Below are 21,803 nucleotides of genomic sequence, written 5' to 3'. Positions count from 1 at the left end.
TAAATTTTCTGGTGTGTCCTCACCAAATGATATAGTTTTAAATCATAGTCACACATATAGCAGTTTTGCCAATATTTGTGAGGTGTGTGTCTGTGTGTGTGTGAGTGTGTGTAGTTATTGCTATATCCTACAAATTATTTTGATAAAGAAGTTATAAAACATTTGCACAGTTTTGCACTGGATATTTATGTGCTTTGATGTGATAGTAGGTACACTAGGAAACAAGGAACCATGGACATATAATTTTGTTACATAATATGATGTTCATCAAAAATTACAGGGTTGGGGCTGGGAAGGTGGCTCAGTGGTAGAGCTCTTGCCTTGCATGTCTTAGGCCCTGGGTTCGATTCCTCAGCACCACATAAGCAAAAAGAAAAAAGCCGGAAATGGCACTGTGGCTCAAGTGGTAGAACGCTAGCCTTGAGCTGAAGTGCTGAGGGACAGCGCCCAGGCCCAGAGTTCAGGCCCCAAGACCAGACCCAAAATAAATAAATAAATAAAAATTACAGGGTTGAGAAAGGGAGGAAAGAGAGTACCAATCAAAAAAAGACAAGAAAAATCTAGTTGCAGCTCTTCGTGGGGGATAGATGCTTGTAATGCTAACATTTGGGAGATGAAGACAACAATGTGAGTTTTAGCCCAGTCTGGTTAATCACCTCCCTTCTAGCTCTAGATGTCATTTAGGTTGCACAAAGAACATCTCCAGATAACTCTCATTGGGCTATGGGCTGTTTTTAGAATGCTCAGTTGTACAACTCTGTCTACAGTAAACTAGTGATACCAATGTTCTACCCTCACTCAAACGGAGATGTTAACCACCACTGGGGCTAAGAAAGTACTAAATTACTCATTTCAAAGATACTTGGAGAATAGGAAATTTTATAAAGTTCTGTGAATAGTCCTGAGAATATAGAATGCTACCCACATGTGCAGACTTGTGTCTATACCCAGGATTCTTATCTCTGTTAAAAATATAGACAAAACATCTGGACAAATCACCAGAGAAAGATAAAAACAAGGTCAAAGAGGAAATGAAAAATAAAATAAAAGTCAGCAGCAGTAGATGTCATTTGTGAAATTACAAACTTAAAACACAATAAGGTATTTTAATACTGTTAAGGTAGTTAAAATAAAATCAACACCAAATGCAGAGGAGGATTGAGGCTTCAGAAATTCCAGCATATTGTTGGTTGGAATGAAAACTGCCACAGCTGGAAGTGTTTTGTAAGCTAAATAAATGTTTACTACATGGTATCCATAATTCATTTTCAGTTTTTTTTACCTAAATGAGTTAAAATCTTGTCCACACAAAAATTACACATAAAAGTGTCTAGGGATTTAATTGCCCAAAAATAGATGGGAAAAAGAGGCCTTTCAATAGGTGAATGGATCAGTAAACTGTGGTACATGCCTTCCATGGAATATAAACGGTAAAAGCAAATGAGCTATCAAGCCATGAAAAGACATAGAAAAACTTAAATTTATATTTCCATATGAAGGACGCAATATAAAAAAACTACAGCTATGGACTGAATTCTAACTATTATAACACTGAAAAATGCAAAACTGTACAGATAATGAAAAAGCATACTTTGTATGAAACTTTATGGTAAATAGTTCCATTTGTACTGACCATGTATTCAAGTTTTCTATAACTAATATATTGACATTGAGTCCCTACAGTCTGAAGATTGATTCTCCACTCAAAGTGTGTTTTGTGCAAATGAATTTCTCTATCTCTGGTCCTGAAAGTTAGGTAAGTTCACTGTCCCTGAGTATAAAATCCCTTCCCCAGAGCAGTCTTCGAGGTCCTAAGAAATTTTTTTGAGCTTTTGCTATTTATATGCAAAATACCCAATTCAAAGCTCAGACACTTCAAAAAAAAATGACACAAACTCCCTTCCCTAATTGACCAGTCTACAAACTAGGGAAAACAGCCTTCAACCTGTAGTTATTCCAAGAAACCAGAAGGAACGGCTTTGTATTAAACCTAGTTGTGTTGTTTATAATGCTTCCTCATCCCTGCCCACAAAGCCATAAGAGTCATTTCCTCTTCTCCTCTCTTCTCTTTCTTTCCTGCCTCTGACTTTGGTGATCTCACTTATGTCTCTTTCTGAGGAACCTTCTTAGTAACTGTGAATAATGACCTCTCTCTTTAATGACAATCACTCCCTAAGTGTCCTTGCCCTTGCCATACCTGACTAAAACCAAAATCCCAAGTAAAATTTTAAATAACATGAAATAATGCATTTGGCAAAGCCCAGAGCATGATACAACACAGAGTAAACTCTAGTGGATTGATTTTAGGTAATAATGATGCATCTGTATTAGAATACCAAACCAACAAATATACTACATAAACTACATCAATGCTTTAGGTTGGAGAGCTGTACATTTTTACATTATTTTTATAAACTTTAAGAAAAAATTCGTATTAATTTAAAATGAATCAGCAATCATGCCAATGGAAAAAAATATTTGAAATTAATATATATCATAAGAAATATTTAGTGAAAAGAGCAGTAACAATTCAACCATCAAGAATAATAATTCATTTACCTATGAAGCCTGAACAAAATATAGCAATTTTAGGTTTGGATTCCATTTTGTGTGGGAAATGTGTCAGCAATTCCCCTTGATCCCTTTGGGTCCAAATTCCAGGAACAACCCTCTCCAGTAAATACCACTAACTACAGCTAATCAGTAGATAACAGGAAAAAAACCCACAGTTCCAGATGTTCCTGAAAATTAAAGACCACTAGGTCATGGCTCAGACCATCTGCTTTAGCCAATCATTTTGAAGAGCATCAACCCCATGAACTAGCCAATCCCCAGTACCTAGTTGGTTCCCACCACTGGCTATGCTAATCATCTTTTAGAATTATTTTATGATTTTCCTCGCGGTGTGATATTTGTGTGTGTTGCAATGACGCATAGAAGTCCCTAAAAACCCTATTAAAACCCTGCTAGAGAAAGGGTTGGGGCTCTCAACTCTGACCCACTGGGTTGGTGATGGTTGTGAGTGCAGGCGGGAGCTTGAAATAAATGACTCTCATGTGCTTACTTCACAATCAGTTCCTTGGTGTTCTTATCTGGGCACAAGATCTCAAAGGAAAAATATTTGAATAGTTTTCAAAGGAGCTATACAAATCACCCATAAACAAGTGAAACATGTTCATTATAACCCATGAAAGAAATACATACGAAAAGATATCAGATCGAACAGATAATTTATTTAAATGTAGAGAATAACGTTTTGGAGAGAATGTGGAGACTTTAAGTTAGCACATATCAATTATGGGACTGTAATATTGAATAGCCATTTTTGAAAAGTATATAGTAACTTCTTTATAATGTTAAAATTGTTGCAGTATTCAGTCATTACACTTATAAAATGTAATGTGTACCTTTCAAAAACATATGACTGCAAAAAATTTTGAACACAAAAGTAATAGCAATATTATAATTGCAGAAGGGTAATTATCCAAAGGATCAATCAACTGATAAACTTATATATATATATATAAATGTATATATAGTGTTATATTCAAACAGTGACTTATTACTCAGCAGTGAAAACAATGCATTACGTGTATACAAATAAAGCTGGGAAAAAAACTTTAGATTGAATTGTTTAAAGAATTTAGGGCTGGGAATGTAGCTTAGTGGTAGAGTGCTTGCCTAGTATGCATGAAGCCCTGGGTTTGATTCCTCAGTACCATATAAACTGAAAAAGCTGAAGTAGCACTTTGATTCAAGTGGTAGAGTGCTTACCTTGAGCAAAAGCAGCTCAGGGACAGTGCCCAGGCCCTGAGTTGAAGACCCAAGACTGGCAAAAATAAATAAATAAAGAGTTAAAAAGATTATAATTTGCTATGTGAAATGCATCTAAAAGAAGCTGGTTTAGAAAAAAAAGTACTATCAAGTAAATATCTCAGAATGAAAATTTCAGTGATTAAAATTAAATTTATAAAAAGATAATGTAATAGTAATATATTTAAATTTTTTATAAGCTCAGAATCTAATGACTTTATTTCTTTTCCCTTGACTCCTAATGTGTGTTCTATCAATCAAGCAGAAGTAATGAAAAGCATAAGGATTGAAATTCTAATTAGAAGTCAAAATGACTTTTGGTCAGACAATTAAAACTGATAAAAGCAACTATTTTAGAGTAAAAAGTAAGGAGAGGACAATAAGAAGAGGGACTAAGAATGGAAAATTTAAAAATAAATTTGGGCTGGGAAGGTGCTCGGTGGTAGAGCGCTTGCCTTGCATGCAGGAGGCCCTGGGTTCAATTCCTCAGCACCACATAAGCAAAAAAAGAAAAAAGCCAGAAGTGGCGCTGTGGCTTAAGTGGTAGAGCACTAGCCTTGAGCTGAAGAGCTGAGGGACAGCGCCTAGGCCCAGAGTTCAGGACCCAAAAAATAAAAAATAGAAAAAATATTAAATTCATTGACTCTCTCGAGTGTTATGTGGTAATAAATACATTTAAACTGAAAGTTTAACTTGGAGAAACAAGCACATATATGAAAGGAGCAAGCAAAAATCCTTGATGTGCTACATTGAATAATGAAAGAAGGAAGAATCAGGGAAAGACAAGCAAGGTATTATCTTTACTAATAGCATCTCATTTTTAAGTGACAGGAGTGCAGATCCAGCTCTATGCCATCTGAGGCCAAGAAATATATTTTTTAAGTGAATTTACAGGTATAATTGTCAATGAAGACATCAGACCCTTGGTGTTACCAAGGAAAGCATTCAGGGACAAACACCTAGAGGAGTCTTTTAACAGAGCAGATTTATCTCAGCAGAAGCTATAGTTCATTGAACAGACTTGATCATAAAGAGAGAGCACAACTCCAAAGGGAAAGGATGGCAGGCTGCTTTACCAAGCAGTCAAGTGTCTCAAATTTCTGGTCTTATGCATTTTAATGTTAACCAATTCTGTTATGGAGGTGTACATAATAGTGGCATTCTTCTAAGAAGGAGGAAAGTACATATATATATATATATATATATATATATATGGAATGAATGAATAATGAATGAATGCATGAAGAGTGATTTACTTAATAAAATGTCCTCAGACTTAAGATGGTAATTTGAAGGGAGATGTACACGCAGGAAGTTTGGTAAATTGTTCCCAGAGATGTTATGTACCCACCTTTTCTTTGGCTTTCTTTTTTTAATTGTTACCACCTCATGTCACTTAGGATTTTCTTCATACCCATGTCAATCAATGATCCATTTCTGAAACCAGTATTCACTTCAGCTATTACATAAATTACTTTTCAAGTCACTTCACTAAGACTAAAAATTGTTCCTGGGTAAGAGCTGACTAAAATAGACATAAAGTAGAGCAGGGAAATTGGAGTTATGTTTACCACATGCTTTACTGTAATGAACAACTAAGAATCAATTTAATGAGAAGGAAAAAAAACCAGCCAAATTAAAAGTAGTGAATATCAATCTAGTAAAAAATAGGATAGACCAATCAATAGTGACAGAAGTTAAGGCAATCACATGCTTCCAATAGCTAATTTGGGCCAAGTCAAAGTGCAAAGGAGATTAATGAACTTTAGAGTAAATCACTTCAGTGAGAGTTGGAAAAAAGAAAAGTTGCAATTAGCACATATGCTGAGGACATCAATCAGGTTCCCAATGAGAGTTTGAAATAGTTATCACGAGAAGATTGAAAACCAGGCTCAAACACAGAAACACAGATAAATCATGGCATTCCCAAAACAAAGATTACTACCAGGTGAGACCTAATCCACTCAAGCAAAAGTTTGTATCAGAATCATTAGAAAATGAAGTTCCCCCTAATGATCAATCATTTGGTTCAGAACTTTGTCTTTTCTAATAGGTCACCAGGGAGATGACAGATTGTCAGTTGCCACACTGAACTCACGTGGAAAGAAAGTGTGATCATGAACCAGACATCATTTCATATTCTTAGTAGTAATCCTTACCTTTAGGAAAATTGAATTTAAGGTCTTATTTTTCTAATGGCAGAATAAAAAATCAGTATCCTTATTTCTGTATTCTCATTTTAATATCGTCAAAGACATTTTAATCAATGTATAGTAGCATTTTCACATATTCTGAGCATCAGAATAGTGTTTCCTTTGTGCTCTATTATTCTGCTCACCTTCTGCTTCTCTCTTCTTTTCAATTCTGTTTTCAGTGGTATTCATCATCTATGTTTTAGAAGATTTTTTTTTAAATCCCAAGTAAGGCTGTCTGTAATTTTCTGTCATGTCTTTGTTTTATTGCTAAATAACTATTCTCTCACAATTTTTATTTTCTTAAAGACCTTGACTTTTTTCTATCTCCCACCAATTGAATTCTCTTTAAATTTGAGAAGCTGCTATTTCCCTATTATGAAGCAGAGAAATTATGAACTTTATAATAACATATGAATTATCTTACCTCTCCTTAAAATAATACACCTTTCAAGATGAGAATGTAAAACATCAATTGCACAGTTCATGAATACATAGAGTAGGATCTTTGGCTAGGAATTTTTAGCTTGTCTTCTATTTACAACAGATTTTCATTAATAAATATACTGTTTTGCTCATAGACTTCCTCTACTTTCCAGACTATTGCTATAACTAGCATACTTGTGCAAGTGTGTAAGAGTTTCAACACTCTTAAAAAATTTGCTATAACACACATTGTAGAATGGTGAGTTTTCAGAAATTTCATTTCTTAGTCTTTACAAAGTTTGAGATTAGACTTTTATATAGTTTCAGTATGAATGAAATAAATTTGTCATTTATCAAGTGAATATTGTTATATAATTAGTGTCTTTGTTATAAATGAGTTTCATATTTTCTCTATGGTTATGTTTTGTTTTCAAGCATAAAAGTAGTTCTTTATTTTTATTTATTTATAACAAATTAAAGGAGCTATGTCTTTCATTGGTGAAATACTGGCTGAATTCCACAAGTTTCAATATAGTTCAAGTTTCTCCTCAAAATAATTGCAATTATTTCATTACATAAAAAGGGAATAACATTTTCATTCATTCTTAATTCCTAGGATTAATACGTTAAATCAAAAAATAGTTAACTATTTAAGGTTCATTAAAGTACTAAGTAGAAATTAAAACTTAACCACACTCTATTGTTTGAAACACATAATAGATAAATGAGGCATTTCTTATTAATAATTTCAGTGTATATGATTTCATATAAAACCAACTTGCATGTCTTAGATACAAAATGTCTATATTTATGTACATGTTCTGTTCAACTCTTTTCATATGGTTTCCCAAATAGCATTACTTACATAGGATTTCAACACAGCCCACGAAATGACATTATGTATAAATTACATTTTCATAGCACTGTCATTTTCCAGCACTTCCAGTTGTGATCCTTATTCTGGTCATTTAATGGGTTTTTGTTTTAAGTCAAACTACTACTTGTAAATCCAAATCATAAATAAGCACAACCCCCAGTTGTTTCTCAAGACTAGTAATCTTCATCGGTCTCCTGACTATGCTCTGGCCATGATCTGTTTGTGTGTGTGTGTGTGTAGTCCAATCAACTAGCCCATTTTTTTACAAGACTTTGACTCTTCTTTTTAAGTAAATTTCTCAGTCAGTTTCTTGATTCATAATTTGATTTCTTATGTGTTTGGTTTCTGACCTTATTATTATACCTCAGAATCTTGAAAAACAGAATCTTTTGTAGACCTTCCTCAGTGCTACTCCTCAGAACACAATGTGGAAGATCTCTCCCAATTCTTAGGAAACAGCATTAAGCTAAAGTTCCACATTCAACACAGTAATGATTTGTTGGATTGCAGATTTCTCCTTATACCAAATATTGCTGTTTATTTTGCAGAAATTACTTCCTGTCTCAGAAGAAGAGAACCTGAAGTTTCTATCCTTTAAATTGAAAATGTTCTCATGTTTTGTCCACTGGCAAGAGAAATAGCAGTCTCTGCTTGAATTCTCAGAAGTCCTGGGACCTCAAGCACTGTAAGGTGAAGGAATGTTATACACTAGCCCCACACAAAGAAAGTAACATGAGATCTCAATGTAAAATACTATTCCTATCAGGAAAGGGCTTTTAGCTGTTGTTCATAGGTAAAAATATCTAGTTTTTAAAGTGTGACATTTGCATAATTTTGTCTCTGTTAAGGGTTATCTTTGTGAGTACAATGTGATATTCTTGTCCATTCATTGTATATTTCATTTTAATTGTTTTCTTTATTTGGAACATTACCTTGTAGCTATTAATTATTTGATTGAAATCTTTTTCTTGTAAACTCTTGTTAGATTTTTCCTATTGCTAAAATATCTAAAAGATACATACACATACATACATATATATATATATATATATACAGAGTGACACATATATATTCCATACACACATATATATCCAATGTATATAATGTATACTATATAAACATATGTGCATATCATATATATTATAAATATTATCTACAAAGCAAACATTACTAGGTAATATATGGTTAATTATGAGGAAGGCATTCCAATTGACTATGATTCCCTCATGAACAGTCAATGAGAGTGAACATCAAAACCATCATAGTGAGTATATGAACACCATGATGTATTAAACTTAATAAAGAATTTATATGGTGAAGATGATGATGGTATTGATGATGATATATAGTCAGATGACATCACAATTTTGTGTACCATTTCTATAAATCTTATTAAATTTTTCCCAGTTTCACTAAGACCCCAGTTATTATAACTGAAGACTTAAGGAAAATTATTTTATTGATTACACACTACACACTAGGCACATGTATTCCATATACCATATCACATTTAAGATTCAAAGGAATCCCAAGGTAGATATTATCATTAATCTATGATTACGGGTCAGGCTCTAACATCTTTAAGATGTTAGAAAAAACATATAGATAAGATATAAGATATAAGACACAAGAAAAAACAATCTATTCTAGAACCAGTACTTGAATCTACCAAGTCAGTTATCTTTCTGAAAGTAAAGTACTGACTTGTTCAGAATAAGTTTACCATTGCCCAGGTAGCCTGAAGCCGACCCAAAGCACATTATGAAACCCTCATCAGTGACTATAGTAGAAACACAATACATGTTCCAAATAGAATTATGGTTCTTAGTTAAACTAAAAATAAGTAAAGCTACTACAGTCTCTTGTTCTTTTAATATTGGCTCTTTGGATCTCTACTACAGTCTCTACTACAGTCTCTTGTTCTTTTAATATTGGCTTTTTGGATCTAATACTATAGATATAGAGAAGCAGTTTGCATGGTTTGTAGAAATCTAAGGTTCTCACTAAATGAGTAATGTTGGCCAAATTACTGTGTCTTTACTGGATTTTCTCATCAAGATAGAGAGAAAAAGAACCCATTCAGCTTTATGGTTTTCTTTTTTATGGTTTTCTTTTTTAATAATATTTTATTGTCAAGGTGATGTACAGAGAGGTTCCAGTTACATAAGTAATGAGTACATTTCTTGTCAACCAGTGTTACCCATCCCTTGTTTTCTCCCACTTTCCCCCTCCATTCTCTTCCCCCCAAGTAGTAGAGTTTATTTCCAACATAGTGTCTTTTGAGTATCACTGTTGCATTGGTTCACCCTTTGTCCTTTGTCTCACCATTTTGTTATTCCCCTTCCCTTCCACAAATCATATAAATGTATATACAAGACATGGTACGAAGATCAAAAACAGTGACAACATAGGATAAACTGAAGGGGGAAAAATGAAAGAAAAGAGAAAGAACATCACTAAGTGCATCAAAATAAAACCCTATAAACAAACAACAAAAAACTCCCTTGTTTCCATATGGACTTTCCTGCCCAGGTCAGCCCAGGTCAGCTTTGAACCATGGTCCTCAGATTTCAGCCTCCTGAGTAGATGGGATTATGGGTATGAGCCACCCCATGCCTTGCTACAATTAAATACACACACACACACACACACACACACACACACACACACACACACACACACACACACACACACACACACACTTTTTTATATTTCTCATTGACAAATATCTAGCAGTGAAATTTTTGAGCATGAATAGATTTTATGGTTTTCTGATGATTAAATAAATTTATATGTATGCTATGACTACTAAAATCATTCTTGATTCTTGTGACCTCGGTAAAATATAATCATTATAATGACTGATCTTATAACTCAGAGTACTAAGGGGCAACATTCCTTATAAGAGTGAGCCTCTACTATGAGCAATAACCCTAATAATGTTGTTAAGGTATTAAAATATATGTGAGTTTTAGGTAAAATTATAAAATGCAATGAAATTTAAAGTGCTTTGATTAATTTTATGGAATCAAGGTCTTGTTAAACTTAGTAGTCCATGGTAGTAGTGAACACAATGATTTCCTGATGAATCAACTTCACAGGTTCCCCCAGAAATTTGTAGTCAATTGAAATTCTTTTAATTAACTTATATTCTTCCTAAAAATAAATTCTTCTTTTATTATTATTGCTACTTGACAAATCATTCTTATGTAGTGAATATCTTCCATTGATGAAGAAGAGGAAGAGGATAGTGAGATGATGATGATAAGGATGATGATGATGATGACGACGACGATGATGATGATAGGGATAGTGATGATAAACACGATCTAGATAACAAAAAAGTAGAAAATTTACAATATGCCAGGCATAATGATATCATTACTTCAAGGAGGACAGAACAAACAACCTAGAGTCCCAATTATTTTGTTTTATTGGTAGAAACATGTTTCAAGTACAATGTGCACTGACTTTCCCTGAATTAAAAGGCATTTTATTTGATTATTTTTAATTTAATTATTTTCCCATTAAAATGTAGTTGAGAAACAAAAACTTAGGTAACTATGTCTAGAAAAAAAATTCAAACCAGTTTTCATGGTACTTCTTTTCTGTCTTCAGGAGATAGATCTACTTTAAAAAAATTTTTTTTATTGATTTAGGGCATTGGTTAATTCAACTGTCTTGTACCTAGCTTTAATTCTCTCAAAACACAGTCAGGGTAAATGATTTAGAATTGGAAAGTAACTTTAAATTTTCTTAAAATTAACCTTTTATTGAAAAGGTCATGCCTTAATAATAAATCATGATCACCTTTTGATTAAGAACTTCTGAGTATATCTAAAAGATTAGCATTGATTCAGTCCTCAAAATTATATCCAGAGGTTCCAGAAAATCTCCTTTGAACTCTGTGCTATGTTCAGAGAGTTGCTAGCAATGATGGAGAAATGAACATCTTAAAGGGAGAAGGAGAACAAGAATAAAAATGCGGGAAACAGAAATGAAATTTTCTGGTATTAATGAAAAGGTACGTTGCCATATACTTGCTTATAAACCATTAATATTTTAAATTAAAAAATGAGAGGGGGAGAAAATAGGAGAGAAGAAAAACTGAGGATCTATATATAGTCAAATATTACATAGAAAATGTCTATGTTAAGATTTTCCCAAAAATCTAGATGGAACATAAATTTAATTAACACATGAAATTTTTCTCTTTTAAAGTTAGCATGCCAATTGTTCACCACATAATGTATTTTGTACATAATTGTACGAATACATTATCCTTTATTTTATTGAAGTGTGCAATTAGCTGCAACAGAGATTCTTTGAGGGAGTCTGTTGTTATAAAATTAAAAAGATTTGACTTCACTTAATCCAAATTGCTACTTTATGTTTATCTGTTTATTTCTACATATTTGTCAAAATAATGCTTTCATTCTATTTAGTGAAAAGCAAATACGCCTGACATTTTAAGCAAACCAAAAATGAGAATCAAAAAGTTCCCAGCAAGTGTGTGTGTGTGTGTGTGTGCGTGTGTGTGTGTGTGTGTGTGTGTGTGTGTGTGTGTGTGTGTGTGTGTGTGGCCACTGCTCTACCACTTCAGCCACAGCCCTACTTCTGGCTTTTTTATTTATTTATTAAATTTTATTGTTATTGTAAAGGTGATGTTCAGACCGGTTATGATTACGTAAATCAGCTAATGAGTACATTTCTTTGTGAACATTGTCACCCCTTCTCTCACAGTTTTTCCCTCCCTTTCCCACCCACAAGTTGTATGGTTCATTTTCAATATTGTGTCTAGTGAGTACCACTGCTGCATTTGCTTAGGCTTTGTCCCTAAATTTCTGTGGCCCCTGAACCCTCCCAAAGAGATAAAGGAACAAACAAGACAAAAGGAAAACAAAACAAAAATAGCAACAAATGAGAAAAAATACATATTGTTTCCATTTTGGTTGTTAATTGGAGATGAGTCTCATAGATTTTCTTGCTAAGGTGAGGTGACTTCAAACCATAATTGTCAGGTCTGCCTCTAAATAGCTAGAATTACAGGCATAAGAAGAGCCATCGATGGCAGGCTATATTTTTATATATAAAGTTGACTAAATAAAAAAATATCAAATAAAGGACAGCTCATCTAAATCCATAGATCAGAAATTGGTGAAATAAAAATATTTACTTTTACACACACACACACACACACACACACACACACACACACACACACACAATTAAAGGGAATAGGTTCAAAAAAGTTTCTATGAAATCCTTTGGCTTTCTGTTGGTCTCTAATATATAACATCTCCTGGTCTCTAAAGTTAGAGAATAAAAGGTAATAAAGTCATTGTTCCAGGCTGGTCATTTCCCATAGTTCAAACACAGTTTAGCATAAATTAATGGAAGTATGCACCTTCTTTTGTGAATACTAATCTCTTCAAATCTTTGGCTCATTTTTAGGTGACCTGTTTTATTTTCATATGTCTAATTTATCCTTCTCTTTGTTTCAGAATGAGGACATTTGATTATTCACAGGATATTTTCATGTATCTGATAATCCTGGAAATGTTCTGTAATAGTAATGATGCCAGCATTTGAATCTAGAGCTAAGATTCAATTATTATATATGTTGTAATAGAAGGAGTCAATGTTATTGCTTTCCATCACCATCCATTGAAAGACTTTATTCATTGAACTGTTCAGGGTTTTTTTTGTGGCAAATCAATTGAGTATGTATTTGGGGATCTATTTTAAATGATTCTGTCCAACTGAATTATCTACTCATTGTAAAATATTTGTATTTTTAAGCTCCCCCAACATATCATTATTATGTTAGAATGTGACAAGAAAAATGATTTCTACTCATTAGAAAAGCTTTTTTTATTATTTTAAGCAGTATTTATTCCTTTATACAAATGCAAATTTCACCCACTGATATATTTATTCTGACTGAATAACAATTTTTCATCATATCCCATAGTTCAGATTTATTGCCAATACATTCGTTACCCTCTAGCATGAAAATGCCCATATTTTATTCATTTTTAAAAGAAATTTTAACCATATACAGAGTTTTATGCTTACCACATTTTTCTCTTTGCCTTGAACTTTCATGGTGCCAACTTTATACCACTCTATCTTCTTTTGTCCTTGTTGGTTTCTGAAGCAATGTTTGTGATCCCTTTTTTTCTTATTCATTTGCATGCTATCTTTTCTTTTCTTGATACTGACTTTAATGTTTGCTTTTCAAAACATTTTTCAGTACGTGGACTATAATGTTCTTCACCATGAGTGATCTTTTTTGTGTTTATTAAGATTGGCTCCCTGGTTACATGTCTTTCATTTATTTGGTGGGGAAAAGCAACTTCAATCTTCTGAAACCATTCTACTTTCCATTATCTTTGCTGTTTGTAGAACTGTATCTGTATGTGGTTTATATATGCTGGCATAATCCATACTACTCAAATGTTTTGTTCTTTTTCTTTTGGTGTTTTTATTCTTCTTGCTACAGTTCAATTAAAAATATTTAAATTGAACTTCTTTGTGTTCGAAAATTCCCTATTTTTGTATGTACAACTGAATCTGTTATTCTCTTTGCAAACATTTTATATTGCATTCAAGTTATAGAAACCTTTATATTGGTCTTTCATAATTCCATAATTTCTTTACTGAAATTTCCAAGTGATCCATTCTTTACTCCTTCCTCCTCCATTTTTAAGAAACAGTCACAATTTGTCCATTTTACTTTGATTTTGTGGAGGCTCAGGAGTTTAGACTCTCATTCCTTGTTTTCCATTGACTTCCTTGAAATATAAATCTTCAGTGATCACTTTAAGAACTCACCACATATCTGATGGATATTGTCTATGCATATTTGATACTCCTCCACAGAGGTTCCCGCCTTCTGAAAGTTTTCCATCTCTGGACACTTTTATACCTCAATCTACAGTCACAGTTATCCTAACATGGAAAAATAGCTTCTTTCCTTTTCAACTGCCTAACTTCTCTGGACTCAGAAAAATGGAAACCACACTGAAAAGGAAACTCATTAAATCTGAAATTCTAACAGTGGGCTTTTATCACTCTTAGGACCATAGCCTATTTATTTATTCCTATATTAGGTTGCTATCTACGTGTTACTGTTTATAACAATGTTGATGGTTTAATTGAAGTGTGTTTTTGTATTACAAAAGACATTCTACAACACAACAAATAAAATCCATGTACAGCTACAGGCCAAATAATGAAATTTCATCCAATGTCTGTCACATGATTAGCATTGGATCCATGAGACTAAAATTGAGCTATTTATTTCTTTCTGTTGCGTTAACATCATGGAGCCATAATCATGTCATAGTATAATGCGTTACTTACAAGTTGTTGGTGATGCTGATGGAAGCCAGTCAATTCTCTGCTAGTTGTATAAAAGGTTATAATTCTTCATTTTCTGGAAGTCATGACTTTAATTTTCTATTTTATCCTGCATAGACTTGAAAATTGCATTGACATGAATGAGGATTAGCTGTTCCAGTGGAGAGTGGTAATTAAAAAGAAGGATCTCAGTATAGCTACTATTTGGTGCTATTCGGTTGTCATAGCTTTATAGTGGATAGAACAAGGGCATATGTGCATGCATATTTGCATATTTGCATTTGTGACTGTAGCTTTCTCTCTCTCTCTCTCTCTCTCTCTCTCTCTCTCTCTCTCTCTCTCTCTCTCTCTCTCTCTCTCTCATTCTCTTCTACCCTCCATGGTCTCATAGTAGGAAAAGTAAGGGTATACAATTCTCTGTTTTCACATATACTCATTTGTGTCCATAGACCCATTTTCACTTATTTATCATTTGTCTAATCTATCATCAGCCTGCCTGTACAATGCTATGAATTTCACTAGTGTTCTAATTCTATATCCAACCACAGATTTTATATTCTCCCTTTCCAAATTTGTAACTCACTTCTCTGATAATGAAAACATGTAATTCCCATTATAAGACACACACACACACACACACACACACACACACACACACACACACACACACACACACACACACACACACACACGGGGGCTGGGAAGGTGGCTCAGTGGTAGAGTGCTTGCCTTGCATGCATGAGGCCCTGGGTTCGACTCCTCAGCACCACATAAGCAGAAAAAGAAAAAGCTGGAAGTGGCGCTGTGGCTCAAGTGATAGAGTGCTAGCCTTGAGCTGAAGAATTGAGGGACAGTGCTCAGGTCCAGAGTTCAGGCCACATGACTGACAGAAAAAAAAAGACACACACCTTTTTACATTAAACTGACCTCCTTTCCTAACATCTTCCCCAAACACACATACATACAGTAGATACATTCATTAATACACTTGGGTTTGGTCACTCCCTGAAAAACAAACTCAATTATAAGTGCCAACATTACACCATTCTGTTTTCCCTGTATTTTCTTTCTCATGGATTGTTCTAACTCAGGGTATTGAAAGGTCAGTAGCATGTCGTACACCAGCACACAGCTACTCATTTTGCTTAAGTTCCAGTATGCCATCTCGGGCCACCTTAGCTCCATCATTCTTCATGTGGACATCTTACTTTGCATTGTTCTAAATTTTCAAGAAAGCAAAGAAGAGAAGGAAGAACAAAATGTGAAAAAATAATATTTACTGTAATTCAAAATGTAAAGTGAACTTGCAAAGATATTCGTCAGTACTTTGTTTGGCAACAGCTAACTTGATTTGCTTTGTTTCGGTCTCCAGAATCAGTGGATCTTAGAAGGTTAAGTGAATTGTGCTTGGAAATCTTTAATGTTTTTAGTTTGCAATAAAAATGGATCCAATTATAGAGACTGCAGTTAGGGACTAAGTTTTGACCTGTGTAGTGAAATAACTGTAGAATAGCATGACAAGAATTATGGCTGTAATAATAAACCAATTGTTAATGTTGCTGAGGAGTTAAAATCTATGAAGTATTGTGACACCACACATATTTCAGAAAAAATGCTCTAAGATTAATGTAATCACAACAACAAAATAATATATCCCTAGTAAAATTAAAAAATTCTGCTTTTAGATAAAATGGATACAAAAGTAAGGACAACTGTAAAGCCTATTAGAAAAACCTGAACTGAAGAACTAGAGCCTAAGTAAAACTTAAACCTTATGGAACTTTATACAGGGCCAAACAAAAGGTGTTCATCAATCCCAAACTGAACATTTCATAAGCATCTGAATTCCTTTTTAACTCAAAAGTGCTTTATGTTCTTCTGTGTTTACAGAACACATATTTTTTCATCAGTAGTTCTGTTTGTTCCTTCAGGAGCAGATGCTCAGCTAAAAGTAGTTTTATAAGCTATTTCTTGGGGGAATCTCAAGTGAAAGAAGCAAGCAAGAGGAGACAGACCAACTTCCTACCCACACTCACACACATGGAAACAAAGGGAGACCAAGCAGGATTCCATATGCTATGCAGTTGGAGCTTGTCAGACAAGAGCTGCTGTCATATCATAATCTGAAATTTATCCTGAAGGGAGGAGGTCAGAGATGTGGAGGAATTAAACTCTCAAAAAGTTGGTCAGGGTAAATCTCACTAACAATATCACATGTTCAAAAAGCAAGAAAATTTTAGACACATTTCTCTGGGGGAACATAGGATGTGACCAAAATAATTTATGTGCAGGCAGTAAGATAAATCTGTATGTCTAGAGAATCCAGCCATTTGCCTGGCTTTATTATTTCACGGTTCATATTGCAAACCATGAGCCACAGTCTCATAGGTATTACTCTGTACTGGGAATTGGCAACAAAAAATACATATGGATTTTTATTATAGCTTGTAGAGTTTGGATTCAATATCTCTTTAGACATGCTGAACTCTGATTACTAATTTTCAAATGATGTCACAAAAGCATAACCTCTTCTCTCATTTTTAAGAAAGTATAAGTGACAAGTAAGCATTGTGCCGATTGATAGTGTTCAGCTTGATGTTTTGCTATGGGCACACATTTGTTCTTTTGGAGAAGTATATGTAAAATGATGAGGACTAAAATTCACCATTGATATAACAAAATTTTAAACAGCAATGTTCACAATTAAAAAATACTTTTCTACTATGTTATTTGAAATTTAATTTTCTAAATTGGAGCAGTTATTGCATATTTGCTTTGTGCTCAGAAAAAAGAGCAATGTCTCTGATAGTAGCATTCTGAACTCGAGCCTAAGTCAGTCTCATACTGAATTGTTTCCCAGAGGCACTGTTTGAACATTTTCCTTTTCTAAAAATGTAAATTCCTGAAAAAAGTTTGTTAGGTGAAGTAAGTCAGGGCCAGAGAGATAAAGGACATATGTTTTTTTCTATATGTGGAAGTTAAAACTGATGAATTGGTACACAAATATAGGGTTGTATATAGTATACACAAATGTATTAACTGAAGTATGGTATTTGCAGCAAAGAATTCAAACAGTATAATTCCTGAAAAACCAACTCACAGTCCAACAAAACTAATGCTAGGAAACTGGCACTTGAAAAGTGCTGGGGAAAGATTAAGGGAAAGGGTAGACTAATAAAGAGAGGAAGGAAAAAGGATGCAGACATAATACTCAATGCATATTTTTACGAAATTCAGAATATTGAGGGAGGGATCGGAAGAGATCCCTCTTGAAAGAAATGGCATTGATCTTACAGACTGATCTTTTAAATGACAACTCCTTTGTGCAAGTACTTATAGGTAATAAAAATATAAGTCAAGGAGGTAAATTTTTACATGAAATAAAAATATGTCCTGTTATTTTCAACTATTTATGGGGTAGAAAGGTCTACTTTTAAATTGTCAAATTTAACATGAAATTCCTGGTAATGTATTTAACTAAAAGTTTTTTTTTCACTTCCTAGTCTCAAAGATATTTATACTATCAGTTACAACTTTGAATTTTATGAATTTTGAATTTATGAATTACGTATTATCTAAAATAAAGATCTTAACATTCATGATGCATGGGTGATGCACTTCTCTAGTTTCCAAAAGTCATTTATTATTAATAGTAATTCTAATATTAATTTCACTATACCTATGGTTCCTTCCATTAATCTCTTGGGACGCTATCATATTCATCTTGGCTTGAGGCATCATCTCAGGTGGAAGTGACATCTTCAGATATTTTTTAAACTCAGTATTCATTGTAAACAAACTCTATACAGTCACCTGTTCTGCACTAATTTTGACATTTTATTATCTAAAAACATCAATCTAATGATATAGTTTTTAACTTGGAGACTTTTAGCTGGTATGAGCACAATAATAATTTAAAGATATGAGTTTCCAATTTGCCTAGGAAAAACAGTCAGACTGGAGAGTTTACAGGCAGGAGTAAATTCCAGTTCACCTCAGCCCCTTTATAACATGAACTAGACTGCTTCCCGTCACCATTTCGGCAGCAGAGACAGAGAACCTGTGACCTCATAACCAGAACTTTCTCATGGTTTCAGTAATGCCAGATAGTGGTTATATTTTAACCATTTGCCAGGATATAGAGCCTACTCAGCCTCTTTCCCCAAATTGTTCTCTAATTGATTTGGGGATGGCTCATCTAAGTTTGTAGTAAGGGCCACTTTTTGGATTCTACTATTTATAACAATATATTTTGGTTTATGATTAATTCCATAGAGGAACAAATGCTATATACAATGTAGAGAAGCCACCATGGATAACCAGTAGCCATGAAAATAGTAAACTAAATATTAATACCCAGAATTACAAATACAAGACCTTTGATGATCTTAGTTCTCCTTGTTTGAAAAAAATCTCCTTTTTATGTAAGTTATAAGCTTACAGTATTTTTGAATTACCCAATATAAGGACAGTTAAAATATTGAAATACTTGGAAAACAAGTAAGCAGAAGAGCATCTTTAATAGTTCATAATAGGTCAGACAGATGGCACCCTGTATTAAAATTAGCTATTAAAGTGGTGATTGTATGGTGAAGAATGTTATTAGATAAAAAATAAAGCGATTTAATGTAAAATGTAGCACATCCTTAGTGGCAAATACATAAAAACAAATAACAAGCACAATAAAAATAAACTCAATTATGCAGCACAATTTCCTAGAAAATAGTTCCCTCTTGAACTTCAGTGTGAATACTCAATTTAAGTCCCTCTCCTACACTGAGAAAGCCTTTTCGGCTCATTTTAATTTTCATTATTCTGAATACCTGAAGAACAGAGCACATTTATATTTGTAAAACAAGTGGGATTTTTTTGAGCTGGAAAGCCTCTTAGATTACTAATTAACTCATTTAAACAAATAGAAATTTTTAACAAAAATAATGTGGTTTTTTTCTAGAAGGTTCTTTACATAGCCAATGGTGTAATCCCATTTCACATGTTATTAGGATATTGGTTTTCTGCTGTCCTCAAGGGGGTCTGAGGCTTTCAAATTTCTGCATTACGAATTTGGCACTAGGATAAACTGTATTTTGTTGTCAGAAAATATTTATGGACATCTGATTGGTCTTCTTTAATAAGCAGGAAAATATATGCTTACATGTTGATAATATGCTCTTCTCTTCATTTTTGTCACAAAATGTGATAATAGTCATATGAAAATAGTTGTGACAAAATAGTACAAAATTAGTATTAGTATTTATTAGTATAAAATTACTACCTAATACCCACAGCAGGTGACACTATCCTATGATCTCTACACACTCCTGTGTATCTTTACATCCTTACACTCTGTAGATTTTTTTTTCTTTATCCTATATTCTTTCTTGCTGCCTAACCTAGATTCTTTCTATGGACAATACCAAACAAATTGTAGAAACAATTTAAGTGTTCATAAAGAGATGCAGGGATATAGGATGTGTAGTCTGAACAATAAAATATTATAGACTATAAAAAGAAATTTTGTTATTCGTGACCACATGTGCAAAACAGAACAATACATTTAAGTGAAGTAATCCAGACAAACACTGTGCAATCTTGGTTAGATGTTAAACCTAACAAAATTCTCTCTCTACTGATCCTTAGAAAAGTGCTATGTATTATCCTCCTCTAAAAATAAGGAATGAGACCCAGCTCAGAATAGTGGACTAACTTGCCAAAGGCCACACGATAAATGGCAGAGCTGGATTCAGAACAAGCCATTTGGCTCCAGAGTCTATTCTTCCCGATGACCTGCATTCCGTTCTCCAGGTGAGATGAAATACATGATTCCTCCTCCCCCAGTAGAACTCATGCATTTCTAAACTGCCTCCATTGTTCAGGAAGCTGTGTTTATCTGAACTTCGATATAAACACACAAGAAAACATGGAAGAGCGGCATTTATTTTGAATTATCCACAAGCATTCATGCCTATTTGTCCGAAGATAAAATGTGCTTCAAGTCACTTCACATTTTCACTCTGCTGCACTTGGTAAGGATTGCATAAGCCATTTGCAAGGTGATCCTCCTGCTTATTTTCCCTAAGTAACTGACACCAAACTAGTGTACAAAGTAAGTAAAATTCATATTTGGAAAATAAAGAATAACAGATGGTTCCCCTTACATATCCTGCCAGTATAAATTACAGTATTGATTTAGTATACATAATGCCTTAATGCCACAACTTTTGCTTTGAAATTCATTCGCCAGCAATACATTGTATAACTTACTAGATATTAAATAATTATTGCATTATTAATTTTTGTCATAATTAACTATGAATATGAAAATGTTGGTGACCAAAATTCCTCTAAACATCAATAATTGAGCAAGGATTACTATACTACATAGTTGTATGAATCTACCAGGCTCAAAGTACCTTAGCAGACATAAGAAAGCACTAATAAGAAAGGTAGACAGCCCCAAAAGGGGAAAAAAATGAGAAAATAAAGGGGTTTTTCTACAGAGCACAGGAGCAAGAGCTATTTCTGTGTCTAAGGCAGTATAGCTTTGCAATGCTGCCTACCACCCACTTCAATCAAGTACCTAGTATATGTGCCAACTAAAAGTACACCCCAGAGAAATTAAAGGATTCACAGAAAAGTATTAGAGAATTCATGTATGTGTATTTCACTCAGTGGAAGCAAATTCCCAGGTCAATAATCAGAATGTTAGTGACAAGAATGACTATATAAATTATTCTACTTAAAACTGGGGGTTGATCTTGTGGTAATACGTACTGTCTCTTAACTTTTTTACTCAAGGATGGTGTTCTACCAGCTGAGCTAGTTATTTGGAGATTCAAGTCTCACAAACTGCTCAAGCTGGCTTCAAATAGATTCTCAGATATCAGTCTCCTCAGTAGCTGAAGTTTTTGGGTTTGTTTTTGTTGTTATTATTGTGGATTTGTGTGTGTGTGTGTGTGTGTGTGTGTGTGTGTGTGTGTGTGTGTGTGTATGTGTGTGCGTGTGTGTGTGTGTATGTGTGTGCGTGCGCGCACTTCAGTCCTGGGGCTTGAGCTCAGAGCCTAGGCACTCATCCTAAGCTTCTTTAGTTCAAGGCAAGTGGTCTACCCCTTGAACCTCAGCTCCATTTC

Source organism: Dipodomys merriami, unplaced genomic scaffold (assembly GCF_024711535.1).
Source record: "Dipodomys merriami isolate MVZ:Mamm:240054 unplaced genomic scaffold, mDipMer1.0.p SCAF_11, whole genome shotgun sequence".
Lineage (NCBI taxonomy): Eukaryota > Metazoa > Chordata > Mammalia > Rodentia > Heteromyidae > Dipodomys > Dipodomys merriami.
The sequence above is the reverse complement of the archived record's forward strand: the minus strand, read 5'-3'. Positions refer to the sequence as shown.